This window comes from Patagioenas fasciata, chromosome 2, assembly GCF_037038585.1.
Source record: "Patagioenas fasciata isolate bPatFas1 chromosome 2, bPatFas1.hap1, whole genome shotgun sequence".
NCBI classification, from domain to species: domain Eukaryota; kingdom Metazoa; phylum Chordata; class Aves; order Columbiformes; family Columbidae; genus Patagioenas; species Patagioenas fasciata.
This window is the reverse complement of record NC_092521.1, coordinates 155,367,149-155,384,472: the sequence shown is the minus strand read 5'-3', so window position 1 is coordinate 155,384,472 and position 17,324 is coordinate 155,367,149. Positions and strand designations below refer to the sequence as shown.

General features: G+C 37.5%; 1 long non-coding RNA gene across 1 annotated transcript in view; it reads right to left on the bottom strand.

Annotated features, from left to right (window-relative positions):
• Positions 1-678: 678 nt before the first annotated feature.
• The window catches only part of LOC139827296 (uncharacterized), a 109,451-nt gene continuing 92,805 nt past the window's right edge, over positions 679-17,324 (bottom strand). Inside the window, exon 4 of the long non-coding RNA XR_011737778.1 lies at positions 679-766. This is a non-coding gene — a long non-coding RNA (uncharacterized lncRNA). The remainder of the gene's footprint in view (positions 767-17,324) is intronic.

The window sequence follows — 17,324 nt, the reverse complement described above, 5'->3', positions numbered from 1 at the left end:
GCACAGGAAATATTTTGCAGTCTTCAATCTAATGATTATGATGAGGCACCTAAAGCAAAAGACTTTATTTTGAGTCACTGGTCAGTATAAACACACTTTATGTGATTAATATTGAATTTTACAGTACAAATAACACACTTTAGACTACTTTGGAGATATCCAGATCTTCACAGAGAGAACCACTCAACTATTACACTATTGACATCTAGAATATGTTATTTTTTTTAATTGTCCTTTATATTGGACAGTTACTGCTTAAGAAAAGACTTTAACCCATTACATGCTTGAGGGTATTTTCAAAAAGCATTTAGGGGGAAGAGGAATAGAATGAACACCTAAAAATAATGTCTAAATTAGTAAATTACATGTTCCCAGATGTTTCCTTCTTGAGATCTCGCATAGAGCAACAGCAGCAGGCCATCTGTAGTTTAAGGTTTTCAGTTGTCACTAAATCTTTCCTCCTTTTTCATAAGCTGATCTCGTATTTTCCAGAGTGATGTTGTTTTCACTTCACATCTTCTGTACAAACAAATAAAGTATTCCCTCCCCCACAGACACAAGCACATGCACATGCATACTCCTCTCTTTGGTCTGTGTACAGTAGCCTGGCACCAGAAAATATGTGATGAAGTTTTAACAAGTGTCAAAGCCAAGTGGCTCACAGACATTTACCTGGAGATCAGAATGTGATTTAGGTGCTTTCTGAAATTCAAATTAGCAAGTGTCATTCTTCCTGCCTTCTACCACACTTCAGGGAATGTTTGATCTGCTGAGAGAGAATAAGACACAGAAAATGAGCAAGAGACAAACCCCAGCATACAGGGGCTCAGACTTCCCACTCCCAAGCGCTGCCACTGTTACTTGGGAGCATGTGAATATCCACTGTTTCTCTTGCTTGCATGGCCAGATCGAGGGGCACCAATGTAGTGCACTGTAGAACAGATTCCCTTGTAAGTATTTAGGTCAAAGATTTCAGCATGGAACAACAGTACAATTAACAATTTACAAAACTACCACTAAAAGTTATTTCTGATGACATTAGCTGGAAGCGAGTAGACATGCCTTTGTTATTATCTAGTTTATCATTTGTAACACAATATCAATGGATAACCAATCCCTCAGAGCATTGATCAGAAATTGCATAACTTTTTTTTTGTTTTCTAAAGTACACATTTTATAAAGGCTGTCATGTTCTCATGCTACTGCCATGTTGCTCAGAAATAAAAGATGTTGCAAGGGAAGGAAGAAAATTGAACATTTAATGACCTACATGGCTTCCTTATTGTTAAAATGTTGAATTTAGGTAGTCCCTGTATAGAAAAAAATGAAATAGATTGGTATACAGAAAATGTATTGTATGCATTAAATTCAATATGCATTTTACACTACACAGTGATCAGAATTAATGTATCAGTGTTTGCTTACAGCAACCTCTCCTACCTCTCTAATACACTATCACACAGGCACTTAGAAAAATACGCCAACAAACACAGAAAGTGTTGTAATAGCAGATTGCAGTGTATGAGCAAGTGACCATTTTTTTTTTTTAACTGAAAACTATAAAGAATTAAGTCCGGTGAATTGTAATGACCTCCGTCCCTTGTCCACCTCAGTGCTCCACGGAGCTTCAGCTGACAGACTGAAAAGGGAAGGAAAAAAAAATAAAAAATAAAAAATAAATAGGTAGAAGACACCAAGTGTCAGGAAAATAGGAACTGTCTAGGAAGCAAGTTTTTCCACTCACTTGTGCTCAGTCAGTCCTATACCATCCAGTCATCTTCTACATCTTCTACCTTCGCAGCTGCTATGTTTTGCACTCCCAAAGCTGAATGGCCCATCCTCCAACTTCACACCAAGTGACATCTAGTTATATACAAAATCTTCCAACTTTATACTCACTTGTCGAACTTGGGATTAATCCTTTCCTGGATAGTAATGTAATTCGCGGTATTGATATAAGCAATGTAAAAAGTACAGGGGATGGTGTAGGAAAAACTTGCAAGACCGAGGCACTGCGAAATCTTCATCGAAAAGATTGCAGATTTAGTGTGCTTTTCCTGTGGTTCCTCCCTTAACTTTCAGTCCCTCACTGAATTGCACGAGGACCTGCCACAGCAAGTCCTTGCAGAGAAGGCAGTGGTATGGGCATCCAGCATGTACCTGGCACACAGAGGAGGAACTCCTTTGCAGTGACTCTCCTAGGTGACAGATGGGACTAAATGCAGCCCTGTCAGAGCACGCTCTTGACTGAATTTAATTCTCAAGTGATTTGTTTTCCTGATCACAGAGCAGCATAAGGAAAGGACAAAGAGGAGTTATACATTTGAAACTATATATGCCTCTCATTGTTAATAAAAGTCCACTTTATATATATATATAGAAGAGGTAATAGTGCTATGTCTTATTAATGAAGAATCAGACTACCCCACCCTGGGACTTGTTAATCAGTTTTCTATGTACCTATGAGCATAGGCTGTGCTGTGTACATTAAAATTTTTGCAATAATCCTCTAAGTTGTCTTGGGGGGCTGCTGATTTTAACATGGCTATTTTTTGCAGGCAGCAGGTAAGATCTGAGTGCTTTCTGAAAATGCAAAAGGATTTAAAAGGATAAAGGGTCCAGATATGAAGACATTCTTTTAACTTTATTTTACTTTTGTTCTTTGCATATTCAACAATCTCGTCTTTTCGACTGATGCAATCACTTCAGAAAAGGTATCATAGGAGCAAGCTTGAATTGCAGTGTAAAAAAGCAACAAAGAAATCACTCTGTTCACCTTGTCCTGAAGATTTTTGCCAAATGTATATATATACACATACATAAATGCCTTTATTTATATCTCTGTTGAACTATAGAAGTGAATAAAGAGAAAAGCCTTGAATAATTCATCGAATTTATTCCTTTATCACTCAGGTCCAATGTTCCAAAATAAACGTATAAAACCAAACTGAATTCTATCAAATTATTAATATTAAAGATGCAACTGCAGGATTTTATTAAAAAAAATGTTTTGATAGTCAGCATTGATAGCGTTTATACGACTTCAGCTAGAGACAGACACCTAGATCTGAACCAGCCATCCTCATATCTTTGCATAGTCAACGTAGACGATGGAGTCCAGGGACTAAGACATCTCATCCTAAGCAGAGATCTAAACCATCTGAACACATTACAAAAGTATCTGCTTCTTGCACTGATAATAAGGGGAGCCCAGAATAATGAACGCAGGTATAGACATCTACACCACAGATGTTTAAAGTCACGAGAAACTAAACATTCACTGTGTCCAGTCACTGACGAAACTTAAACAAACCAAATTACAGAAGCTGAATTATGACTACAGGAACTGTCACAGGAATACATATCAATATCCAAAAATAATCTGACTATACTGTTATATTCACATCACTGCAGGTAACTGCAGTTAATATGTGCTCACCAGGAACACTCAACCAGATCCATTGCAGAGTTTATACGCCAATAAAACACCCTCCTATGGCAGCAGAGCTTTGACTGGACTTTGGTGAAACCGGGTCTTATGCAACAAATATTCTTTTTACAGTGTTTACTAATTTAGCTTGCAAGGCTGCATTTAGAGGGATGTTAAGCATTAACTAGCATGTTCTCTATTTGCGGATTCTGTAATTGCCCACACGGAAAGATTAGTATATATGTCTAAAAATAAAGCTCCATCCAGTTTCCCAGTAGACAATTGCTTACTCATTTGAAATGTGTGTTTACTCAAAAGTTGGCTCTCTGGGATGGCCTTATGAAATATACATTCCATTTTAGCAAGGATTCCCAAAGGAGTCAGCTGCCAGGCAGCCTTTCTGTAGCTCCTTCAGTACAAACAATGTAAAGCAGGACACTAAATCTGCAATAGCGGCAACACTCAGGAATTAGAGTTTCAGTTCAGTTTCTGCTGAAAGTGCCTGAAGAGTGCCTGGATCGGAACAATTCTATTAGCACACTGGATAATTCATTCCCAGCAATTTGTTACCTGACATTAATTTCCTACAAATCCATGATATCTGAAAATGTTCCACATAAAATCATGTTAAGGAAGGTCAGGTGTCAATAGGGAATAAATGAATGGGTGAGATTTCCCTAGTTATGAATGTTTTCAGTACTTTTACATCCCAAACTCCTGCTAGAACCTCCCGAAGTAATTTTAGCTGTTTTTGCCTTAGGCAATGGCGATATTCATTCTCCCAGCTGGAATTCTACCTTAAATTCTGTCCCACATTTTGAAAATATGAAGAAAGAAGGAGGGGGAAAAAAATAAAAATTTAAAAATTTAAAAAAAAAAATTAAAAAAAGAGTTAAGAAAATTAAAGGTACGGATTCACATCATTGTATAAATTCTCTAACAAACCACTAGTGAATTCAGCCAAAGACTTAATACTGTATATCACATCAAACATGGTCACACAGACATTCCCCATTTCTAGTCAGAGGCAAATAATATCAATAATATCTATATAACAATGAAAGGATATGTTTATAGAGAAATATTTACTGCAGAAGTTTGTCATGTTTTGAATGAGTATGGTGTTTTATTGTATATTGTAAATCCTTTAAAATCAATGTCACAACCAGTCAAAACAATAAAACTACATTACAAGGTTTTGGCTGAAATGAAGGACTGGGAAATAGTAATATACTGCTTGGCAGGAGTCTTGAAGATGTTTTTATCAGGAGCCATTTAAAACTAAATCAAAAGGGATTCAGGCACCATTGGCTAAGACACAACCCATAAAAACTAACCTCTATGAAATGATACTGAAAAAACCTTTTAAAATGTATTGTTTTGCATCAAAGCCTTTCACAGAGTAAATGTGTGGAAAGAGTTTGTCTGAACTGACAGACAGATCTGTGCCTCTCACTCAGCAAATATAAATCAAGATGAAAATATAGATGGTTTTATAGTAGAAAATTGAGGTAAACTCCAGAGACAACTATTTCACTTTGAAGAAAAATAGTTATGAAAACAAAGAGGTGGAGAATATAAAGGGTGATAAATTCTCCTCAGAGCTTTTATCCAGCAAATAATAGCAGAAGTGAGTGGTACTCGCTACAGGGAAAGCAGAAAGTGGGCGTCTCATCTATCGTCAAATGTAGAATCAGGTCCTGCCCATTCTTTCAGCCCTGTCAGGTTTGTTGCACAGCCATCTATATTGAAACGCATTGAAACTGTAGGATAAGAAAACGTAGCTTATTGGTAGACTTTTCTATAATTGGTCAGAGCTCATAATAAGTGAAATATTAAAAATAAAAATTAAAAAAAAAATAAAGGGGTTAGGATAGGAAAGTGGGTAAGAAAGAAAATGGCTAATTTTTTTTGTTCAACCATAAGCAAATTAATTTGAAAAAAAAAAAATACAAACTCTGTCTCTTTGTAGTCTAAATAAGTTATTTTACAGAACCCTAGAGTTCAGGAAAATTTGACACATAAGGAGGAAATAAGCTGTTAGTTTTGAAAAAGAACATCAAATCCAACAGGCAACATGGTCCACCATGAGAAAGTTACATGAGAATCATTTTACAGATTTGAAATGTTGAACACTGATACACTTAACAGCACCCTTTTGTTTTAAATCATTATAAGAAACTTTCTGGCTGTTTCACAAACCAGCTAGCTGAAGCAATACTAGCCCCCAGCCTCACCATGTGTGGTATTCCATTTCCTGCAGAGATAAAGAGTAATATTAACTATGCAACTTTAGACTAAGAAAGGAAACGATCCCTCAAGCTTCACCAGTGAGGTGGGTAGATATCGTGCTACCTCCCCCCAAGGTGACAGCTATCAGCTGTCCCATCTGTCCCCAGGATGGCACACAGGAAAATCCATCTGTCTGACAGTCGGAGTACTTAACACCTCAGTAAAAAGATAAAGAGATTTTGTTTGCAGAATTGTTACCTCCTGACTGAAAAATGCTTTACAACACTGAACTGTAGTTGTTTCATATATAGAGACACTTGTTCCCCACAACCATAGTGCGGTTGTCTAGGTTACTTAAATGAAAACATCTATTTCCCCTTAACTGCAACCAGTACATTTCTTTTTCATTGCCAAGGCCACAGTCTGGCAGTCCTGAGGTGACATGGTCATCAGAAAAATCACACCCTATCTTCTCTTTCCTGTCCTTGCCCTTATTTCCAGCTCTGCAAGACCCCAGGCTGTGCCAGTGCTAACACCACTTATTTTCCCAAGGTATCAGCTCTTCAATCCAGTTTTCCAAGCAGGCACAGCAGGTCAGAGGGTGCAGAGCAGACAGGACTGGTGGGAGGAAATGGGGACACTCAGGGCAGCGCTACCTTCGTTCAAATGCCCCACAAACTGCTGGCCAGAACACTTCAGTTCAGTTCGATGGCACTATACCATAAGGTACCTGAATAATTAGAGACCTGAGATTTACAATTGCATACACTAATTGCTTTGTGAAAATACAGGTAACAAAAGCTGTCGCGAGAACCCATTTATAAGTTTATTAGATCTATGACTAAAATTTCATTGGAAGAGCAGACAATGGTAAAAGTGTTAAAATAATTATGCCTATAGCCTTACTAAATAAACACATACATATCTACTCTAACTATGTGTCTAATATTACTGTTTACTAAACCTGCCATGGCACTATTATGTTTTCTCTTATATTTTAAAAAAATAATCTGGACTGCTAGCACTTCTGCTTATCTTAATAGATGTGTAAACACCTAAATTCTATTTGTCCATTAAATCACTGATAAAAAGAAAGCAAGCTTCTGCTATTAAGGTTCACCCCTATTAAGTTTTGCTGGATTGCTGTACTCTCTCTTCATTACTGTTGTCTCTCAAAATATCACCTTCACTGCAGCTGTAAATAGCCCAGGAAAATAGTTCAAGCCTTAAAGTGAAACTTCCAAAGGAAATTTTTTTTTTTTCTCTCATAGCTGAGACCTTTCCCAAGGGAAGAAGCCACTTTTGGAGGTGTTAGTGCTTCATGTTTGTAGCAATGGAAAAAAGTATATAGAAATAATGGGTTGGCTGAGTATATTATGAAAGGATTGCTCCTATTAGGGGATTCAGGGCAAATAAGAGTCAAGATAAAACAAAGTTATGGTGGAAAGCTTGCAGAATTCGTACTAGTTTCAATATCTTTGCTTCCATCTTCTAAATTGCCAATTGTCAAATGTCATTACTGGTCAGGCTGTTAGCTGCTTATTTGATTACACCCTTTCCGGGTGAGTGTGTCTGTGTGTAAAATCACAAAATGTGCTTGTGCAGGTGTAGAAGCTCACGAAAGCATGAAGATGATAATTAAATATATTGTTTTGCCTTTTTAATACATAGATACAACAAAACACACAAATACTAAGCTGTTTGCTTCTATTCATCCTTAAAGAATTTGCATCTGTATGCACTTCAGTAGTTACCAAGAGTTCTTGCACAGTTTTAATACTAATTTATAATGAAGCCTACCAAATGAACCACAAGTTATTTAAGAAAATGAAATAAGGGAACATTTGAGGTTTTAGCAGGAAAACAGACTGGAGTGAGAGCAGTCTGATGTAAATGAATAGATGACTTCAATGAAAAAGAAAGAGAAGAAACTCCCTCCTGGGGTTCATTATGCTTCTCAAGTTGTTGGTAGTAAAGTTAATTTTTAAATGCTTTGAGGTGATTAAGAACTCAGGCATCACTCTAAATGTAAATAAGTCCTGTTTCATTTCCTTGTAGTTAACTGATTGCAACAGTCACCAGCTACTTAGCTTGCTGATGTATTTGAGATTCGTAGTCTAGTTCATCATTAACCCCCTTCATATGAAGTGAAAATGCTAGCAAGCCTGGGCTTAAATGTATATAACCAGGATCTGACATACTCACTCAAGAAAATTAATATTTATGTTTGTAAATACTGAGGGTGCCATTTGAAGCAAAAGTATCACAGAATGAAAATCAACATTTAAATTAAAAGTTTGTTCCACCCACACTGAATGCTGCTTTAAAACACAACCAAAATAGATACAGTTTAGAAACTTCAGCGTAAATAGATGAATTATTTATAGGAAAATTTGGAAACCCATTACAGCTGGACCTCTTCTCCCTCACATCTACTCAACAAAAATTTCAATAAGCTGTATATAAATATCACATACAAGTGAAAAATGTCACATCATAATCCATTTTCGTAATGTTTATATACAAGCAATTAAGATTTAACAGCAATAAACTTGTTCAAGGCAGTGACTGGGTCCTGTGAAATCTATATTCTCATTCCAAATGTATTTCAAGGCTTTTTCATGGCTAGGCAAATCTTTCAAAAGTGACTATGGCTGTGCACCAGTTTGTAATTACCCAACCCAGGACATGCTAAGCTGTAAACAATTAAAATATCTCCACTGCATACTGAAATACTGAGGCAGCCAACTCAGCTCTGAAAATGCTGTCCTGAAAGTTCCCTACACTTAAAAGAGGACAACTACATCTCTCTTTCTTAGAAAATGGAGGCTAAATTTGTTCACAATTCTGAAATATTTTAAGTAATCCATTTTTAGCAGAGGTTCTTCACATCTGTCCTACTTAAACTTTGATCATTCCTGTGATACAAGCTAAAAAGAGCATGCCAATAAGAGCTGAATTCAGGACATCTATACTCCCAGATTACAAATGAAATGAAATGACAGTTACTATAATAAAGAGCACTTTTATTTCCTCACACATGTCAGTCTGTCAGGGATTCTCTGCACCCCACCAGGCAGATGGAGAAAGATCAGCCTTTTCTATTTCAGCCCAAGAGTGGTTGGTATCAAAACTAAGAAGCACCCAAGCGTGATATGCTGAAGGGTAACATCCTGCCTCCTCAGCATCCCAAAGGTACCTGGCTACATTCCCCAGACTTTGCAGTTCTGACATGATTGCAGGAGAAGATGCTGTTTCTCAAGAAAGGTGAACCTACACCTGTGTTTTCAGCCCCTGTAAGGAAACAACACACAGCTAATGGCATGAGCAGCATATCTGTGCATCCTGTGCTTCAGTATCTTGTCCTGGCTAATAGGAGTCTCCATGTTCCACACTGCTTATTTCAGGCTGATTGAAGGTGACATCCTATATGTATGTATTTCGCTGCAATGACAGTATATTCAGATCAGATATTAGAAAAAAGTTCTTCATTGAGAGGGTGGTCAAGCACTGCAACAAGCTCCCTGGGAACGTGGTCATGGTTCCAAGTCTGGTGGTGCTCAAGAAGCATTTGGGCAGCACTATTATGAATATGGTTTAAGTTTTAGGTTGCCCTGAGTAGTCATGAGGTTGTGTGTCCCTTCCAACTCAGGATATTCTATGATTCTGTGATTCTAAAAAGAGCAAAGGTATAGGCTTTATTAACTATACAGGTATCCATGACAAAATATGCAATATCCCTAATGTTAAAATATTAGTTCAAAGGCCATGAACCATGGGTTCAGCTCCTAGCCCCAAACACTCATGGTGAAACATTTTTCTCACCTGATGTCAAGTTTCGTTATGACCCACAAAGGCATCTGATGTTTGTTAAAAGATACTATAAATACTGCAAATAGGGCATCCTGCAGAGAAGCCAATTTTCACATCTACATGTGAAGTCATTTCACTTGTTTAGTCAAATCAGATTTAAACTTTTTTTCTTTTTTTTTTTCTTTTTTTTTTTTTAACTTCATGTCCTTTTATTCACTTGAATACTCGAGGAATTGCAGGAGGAAAATGTAAAGAAAATGTAGACCAGAAAGCCAAAAATATCTCACAGCTGTTGGGTACACCTCTGCCTTGCAGAGAAAGAGAGATTGTGCTTCTAGCCACAGCAGATTTAGAAAGAACAAAAAAGCAAAGTAAGATTCATCAGCCAGTGAACTAGCAAGAAAACTATAATTTCCAAGTGAATAACAAAATGCTAAAGTCACTGTAAATAAACTCTACAAAAATGCAGCATTGATATTTAACCCCAAGTGGTTGAAGTGGAAGAAGGATAAATGTCCTAAACTGATCAAGATAAAGACTTCCTAAGCCAGCTGGCAGCCTGAGCTTAGCTCAGCACTGCACCAGCTAGAATCCTATTTCTGCTCCCAGATCATCACAAATTATTAGTAAATTTACTGAAATAAAATTGACTCCACTCATTTTGCAAACAAGGTCTTTCCAGTGACTTTTGCTTCCAGTTTCCGTTCTCACACTGAAAAACATTTTACTCAGTGTTGTTTTCAGATTAAATACTTCATTACAGTTTTATCTAACAAACATCTTGAATACAAATGAACAGCTGGATTGCTAATGCTTTCCTTCCAGAAAACACAGCACAATATAGTAATATTTGCCTAATGAGTATTTCACTAGATTTTAATTCTTAGATTTTACACAAACTAACAGAAGAGTTTCTCTTCTCTGCTCTTCTCCAACTTTTAAATCAAATTACAAGAAGTATTACTCATGTCTCACTTTCTGTACTTCACATTTGTAGCTGGAAAAAGATAGGGAGGTGAGGGAGGTTGATCTAGTCATTTATTAATGTCAGGGAGCTTCAGGCTAGATCTATTCAGTGGGGGAGAAACATTGTTATTGCTCTCAGTAAATTGAGGCAGGTCCCCTCAGTCTTGCAAACAAAAATTCTTCAGTTGTTCACATTTGCTAAATAAAGGTCCTGTGGTCAGCTGCCTGCTGGCAGCCACTGAAAGACAGCAGCAAGAAACATTGTACATCTCTCGGGCACCCGCAGGGGAAGCAATGTTGCCCCATAAGAAGGTTCACAGAATTTCCAAGTAGCAAATGAAAAGCCACAGACAAATCACTAAAAAGCACATATTGAAACAGGTGTCTGATTGTACAGTTATAAAAATAGATTATTTATAAGGAGGAGCTGGCTGCAGCATCTCCAGCAGGCAAGGCTTTCCTTTCCTTTTCTTTTTTCTAAATATGGTTGACTTCAGAATTTATTTTTAAAATTATGTCAAGCTTTGGACATCAAGACTGAATATTCCTGTACACGGATATGTGTATTCAATTATTGTGAAGATGCAAATTAATCTATGATTATAACTAGAGATTAGTCTTTGAAAATGATTCTCAAAGCAAGCTAATACCTCCCGGACAGCACGTCTCAATATCCGTTCTTGTAAGCACAGCAGTTACTTACTTCTATGTTTAAAACTCAGGCCCTGTGCACAGTACTTTAACTACAACCTAAGAATTCTACATCAACGACTTTATTTGAATCACAGCTACATTATGAGCAAGTGGAAGTTCTCTCAAAGGCCACAGCTATAACAAGCCCGTAACATTACCGATTAATACGTGTGGATTTAGAAAGGTAAGTTCTGTTATATACTTATTACCAGGGATCTGATAAAACCTCTCAGCAGCAGTAGCACTCCACAAGAAGGTGTGCAGGCAAAAAGCAGGATATTTTGTTCCTTTTGCTGTTAATCTTTCATTGTGCTTCGCTTTTGTGTGTTAAATGAGGAGGGATTCTTTGCATGGAAGTTCTTCACTGCTCACCTCTCCTCCACCCACCCAGGACACACATCCCCACAGGGAACAGGTCACCCTCACTGTTCTCCTTCCCTCTGGGACCGCTCACTCACAGTCAAAAGGGAAGGTAAAAGTCTTCTCACCTTTTTGACTGGCCACGGCAAAAGTATCAGACATCCTGGCAGGTCTTTCTACCCATTCTGACAGCCAGCCAAAGCAGAAGCAGCACATTGCAGGTGGATGGACACCAAAAGCGCAGGGTCCTCTCCATGCAGTGGAGCAGGTGACTGTGGTCCTGCAGCAGGAATATTGCCTGGCCCTTCCAGCTGAACATCCAGCAGGACAAAGCCACCTCCCAACTAGGAGGAGGGGACTTTCCCCTCACTACTTGCTAAAAGAACATGGTCATCCCAAAAGCAATACATTTATTTTAAGTCTCTAGATTTTTAAAATAATCTCATTGTCTTTCATAGCAGTGAAAAAGAGGACAAATGCATTTTGAACATTTGCAAATGGCAACCAGTATGAAGCATATAAAACCACAGCAAGTGTTGGCACCTTGTTACAGTTGCATGAGAGGATCTTTCACAATATTTAGGCATGTATTATAGTTTTCTTTGTTGTACTATTTAACTAGTTCAACCTCTCCCATGCCTTATCTATCTGGGATAATAACAAGTACTTCTTCAGAGGACTACTGCAGAAATCAATATTGAAATCTGCAGAAATCAATATTGAAATGTACACAGCATCATAAACACTAATGTCCCACTGGCAGGACAGAAGCCCAAGTCTGGCTTCCCCAAGCCAAACTCTGGAGGAGGCTCAACCTCAGCAATCCTCAAGTGCAGAGCATTAGCGGGTGCTCAGCATCTCAGAGTACGAGCAAGACTGAGCAGTGCCAGCCCACCCTGGCAGTCTGAGCAAAGATTTTCATATCTTACTCTCAAAGCTTTTCAAACTCTGATCCTAACAGTGGTCCTAGTAGACTTTTTAGTTTTCCCGTTTCTTAAATTCAATTTAATTTAGTTGCCCCGTCCCTCAAATCAAGGCAGAGAGTTAAAGGGATTTGAGAAGAAATACAATCTTCTCTCATTAAAAGCAGGGTCTTATCAGAGATCTTTGTGATTTGTATTGTCCTGGCAATAGGGAAGATCACGTAACTGGGAGTGTTTATTTTCTATGAGGCAATTAAGGTTGGGAGATATGATTGTAATTCTATGTACTTACTTGCAAAACTTGTACTCACTCACACCTGGGCTGGGCCTGGTCACTCTGGCACCAATTGCCAAAGTTATTTGTGTGTGTACATATCAAGGGCTTTATGAGGTCAAAGAGAGATCATTCAATTAAGACTTGAAAAACCTTGTCAGTGTAAACAAAATCCTTATCAATTTGAGAGAAATATTGATTTTTATATCACATTTCTCTTTTCCCAGCAAATCTATAAAGATGTAGCACAGAAAACTCATTATTACATTTGAGCTGTTCTCTGCAATTTAGAAAGATGTCGTCTTTTAAGGTTTTTTTTCTCATGTTAAATAGTTATTCACTTGAATTCACATCCCATTTTATCCTTGATCATGCTGGTCCGCCAGTTCTGAACACACAAACAGTTCCAGATTGGGTTGGAATCAATTCTCACTGCTCAAGCTTGCCAAGCATACTTTTTTCTGCAGGTTATGCATCATTTCTAGCCACTGACAAAATACTGCTGCCTGTTTTAATATCTCCTGAATTAAATAAATAAATAAATAAATAAAATCAAAATAAAAACACAGGACAGAGAGAAGGTTGCTCGGAGAAGGCTATGACTTGCCAAGTAAGGGCGGCCACAACTGCTGTTACAAAAACACAGTTTTCTGCTGTGACTGGGGACAAGACTTTCCAGTAAAATACAATGCCAATTAGTATTTAGTACAGACCAAAAAGACTGGTTCTTAACCTTCTCTGACTCTGGAGAGAGTAGAAGATGCCCAAGTTAGTAATCTCATACACAGGTACTCAGTTAATCACCTGGTACAACCAGCTTCATTCTCAGATAATCATCCAAGAACTGCTAATTATGAGAAGAATAGATTATACTGAAAAAAAACTCCATATTTTCAAACCTCTCTCCTGGGCAAGGTGATTTCTTCTCCTTTCTTACCCCTCAAGCAAAGACTGAACATCATAAACATCAATATTTTCTTCCACCAGCTTTCTGTTCTCAGCTACACCTAATCTCTCACACCTGTTCAGACTCAACAACCCTTAAAGTTAAAAAATCCTGCAGAATGATACACCTCTTAATTAACTCCACTGCTTGTAAATGAAATCATAAAACTAGGAAGAATTTGGTTTGACAGTTGGCTCTTAATCATTTTCATTTATCGTCCCTAAAATCTGATATAGGTTGACCCGTTTCTTCCCCAGTCAGTGGTTAGTTCCTGCTTAGCTGAGGTCTCTTGCTCTCAATAACTTCTATTTAAAGACCAGTTGGATGAAGATGATCCCAATGAAGACTCTGGTGACAAGAAGAATCAAAGCATTCTAAAGTATTTTTAGCCCTGGGGTATCCTGCTTAGGACAGAGGACCTATATTACTGCTCGATGAGTTTGTCCTGAGTTCATCAGTGTCATCAAGCTCCCATTTAACATCAGCTTGAAGGTAAGAAGAGTAATGAACCCTGACCGGCTGCAAGTTGTCCTCAAGCTCATGTGCCACTATTGTACTGCAGCATCAGAAATGTCCACAAAATCTAAAAACCTTGCACGACATCTTGCACTGTATAACAAGAAATACTATGCATATATGAGGTTTGTTTCCCAGATTCAACAATAGCATTGCAGGGAATACTAAATACAGACAAAAATATTAAACATCATATTCAAGGTAACAGGGCTGATATCTAGAAGACTGATTAAAACTTCTGGACAAAGATTATGGCCAAAAATATCACACACCTGGCACTTTGGGACTTCCACCATGAGGGTGGATTTTGAGGGCTAACACAAAACTGCAAGATAAAACTCCCATAAACCTGACTACCTCCTCCTACCTTTTCACAAGTTTAGTTAGCAATGTATAGATGTATGTGTAGGGATGCTCATATACTCAAAAAAAAGAAAAAAAAAAAGAATTTCCGAACTCTTTATTGCACATGCTTACCCCACTTTTTCTTAAAAATTAATCCAGATGCAGCAGGTGTTAGTTCTGTTAGTTAACACGGCTCTGGAAGGCAGGATGCTGTGCAGTATAAGAATCCATAGAATGCAAAGACTAAATGGAAATGAGATTAGCAGGGTCTGTCTCCAGAGACAAAGTGATTATTCAGTCAAAATGATTATTCAAAAAGAGCAGCGTCTGACAAGGGAAAAAAAAAAGATGGAATGAGGGTCATAGGGAGACAGTGTGCATTGTTCAAATATTGATAAACAAGCAGCACAGAAGGGGGTAGAGCCTAAGGTACCCATCAACAACTGGAATTACTTACTGACTGGATGCTAAGAATTACTGAGACGACTATCTACTGGGAATGGACAGGGAATAAGAATGCAGAAAGACAAACAGACCCATGTGGAAAACTCAGGAACCTCCTGACAGGGATGGATCAATACCCGCCATTTGCAGACTTACAGGCAGTAGGAATGGAGCAGTATTGATTAGTCAGAATGCCTTTTTAATGATTAAATTAAGATTTAAGAGATTCAGGGGTGGGCATTAAAATGAAATGGGATTGATTACATGAGAAATGTTGTTCATTTCTTAAAATTACAAAGTTGGGGGTCCACTTCTACTACAATGTCCTAAGCTTTCCAGCACACTGTTATCTACAATTCCTGGTGTGTAATTAAGTGTTTCACAAAGTGGCCCAGTTACGGGAAGCCATGACTAAATGTTCCTAGTAAATTAGCTTCTTATGTATTAGTCATTCTGTTCATACAGGGAAAGTGGCGCTTGACTCTTCTGTCATGTTTACAACCATTTCGAATTGATGTAAGTCTGGCATCTCACTGCATCTACATGGCATCTACCTTCGCAAGTTGAAGAAGACTCCAATCTGCTGTTTTAACTTTTCAAGAGACATATTTTCCTCTAAATATTAATGATATGTAGAACCCAAAAAAATACTAAGCGATGTTTATAATAGCATTTTTCAAAAAGAATAAATTATTTAACAAGTGTAAGCATAAGAATAAACTTTGCCTGTTTACCATTATGCAGTAAAGGAATGAAGGAGTATGAGGGAACTTTCATGTATATTTTTATGTACATAGTATTAGAGATGTGCATTGACCTTGACATTTCTTTAAATAACAATTTTTTTTTATGACCACAGAGAAGAAAGAAAAAAAAAAAAGTCAATAAAATATTTTTTCTCCTTCTCCAGTCAAATCCCAATAAAAGGGGAGGGGTAGAGAACCTTATTCAAATAGATCAAGATACATACTTCTCTTAAATATAGTTGAATCTTACCATAAAATGGCCGTAAAACTCGTCAGTTCCATATATACTAGCTACATAAAGATCCCTTTTATAGTGACATCATGAATTTTATTTGGAGGAATTTTGCTGACCTTGCCTTTGTAAGAAAATTTTACTCCTTGCATAGGAGTAGATAGAAATGAACAGTTCATGTAGAAGTCAGACAGTTGCTATTTTGTGTCTGCACATCACAGTGGAGTCCTTACCACTTTGCAAAATGTCAGCAACCTGCAAGAGATTTCTTCTTCCCCCTCACAGTAAAATTATAGCAGAATTGCACATGACCAGATTACATCTTTTCATTGGAGCAGACATTGAAAGCTTTACTCAGCTATTATCTTCCACATATTTAAGATATTAAACAGTAAGGCTGACCGGAAAAAAATAATGCTATAGTTCTTTTTTAATGACATTAACGCAGACTGAACTGTCACTCTGACGCAGTATTAGAATATTTTAAAAACTGTTTATGTTAATCAGTTGTGTCAGTGAAGAAGTAAGAATAGGCAAAGAATTATTAACTAAAATCACCTGAAAAGGGTTTGTACTCACAGCTGATCCAGTTCCAAAATGAAGCTGTGAGCTGAGCATCTCCTTTTACTCATATTCACAACATAACTTTGGGCTCCCTCTGTTTTCACAGAGAGACAATAGTTTTCAGTGCTCCTCCTCTTCTAGCATCACCAGGATTTCATTTTGTCCATTTCAGGAAAAAACTGAGTTCATTAATGTAATATCTTGTGCTGTGACTTCAGATTAAAGAAGCACCCAGAAAAACACTATAGCTTCAACAAAAAGATAAGTAGGACTAGAAAATAATACTTCCCCTTGATTGCTCTCTCTTCCTTTCTGATATAGTGATTCTGTCTGAGAAAAAAAGAATTACCTTTTTGAATGAATGAACATAGGAGAGGGACAGTTAGCCTTCTGTGCTTATATGTGGACTAGTTGAGCAAGAAATGTTTCAAAGACCTTGAGTGCAAATCTTTGTTTATCAAGAATAAGCAATCAATCAGTCAGAGCACACAACAAGACCTTGTTCAAACAATGGATAATGATGAGGGCCTCAGTCACACAGCTGAGATTGAACAAGTAAGCCTGACATTACCAGCAAAAAAGGCAAAGTCAACAGTGTAAAAGTCACAGAATAAGAGAGTTCAGGGAGGTCTCAGGCACAGGAATGTTAACATACATTCAAATGGACAGAGGGCTTTCCTGAGATTTCTCTTAAACAAAATGTTTATTATTTAAAGCTATCAAAAGTCACCTTGGAAACTAGTTTAAATAAATCCTCACATTTGAAATCCCTATGACTTAAGGTCCACTTCTGTTAAATTAATTTTCATGAGATTAGTACTGGTAGATTTTCTTCCTATT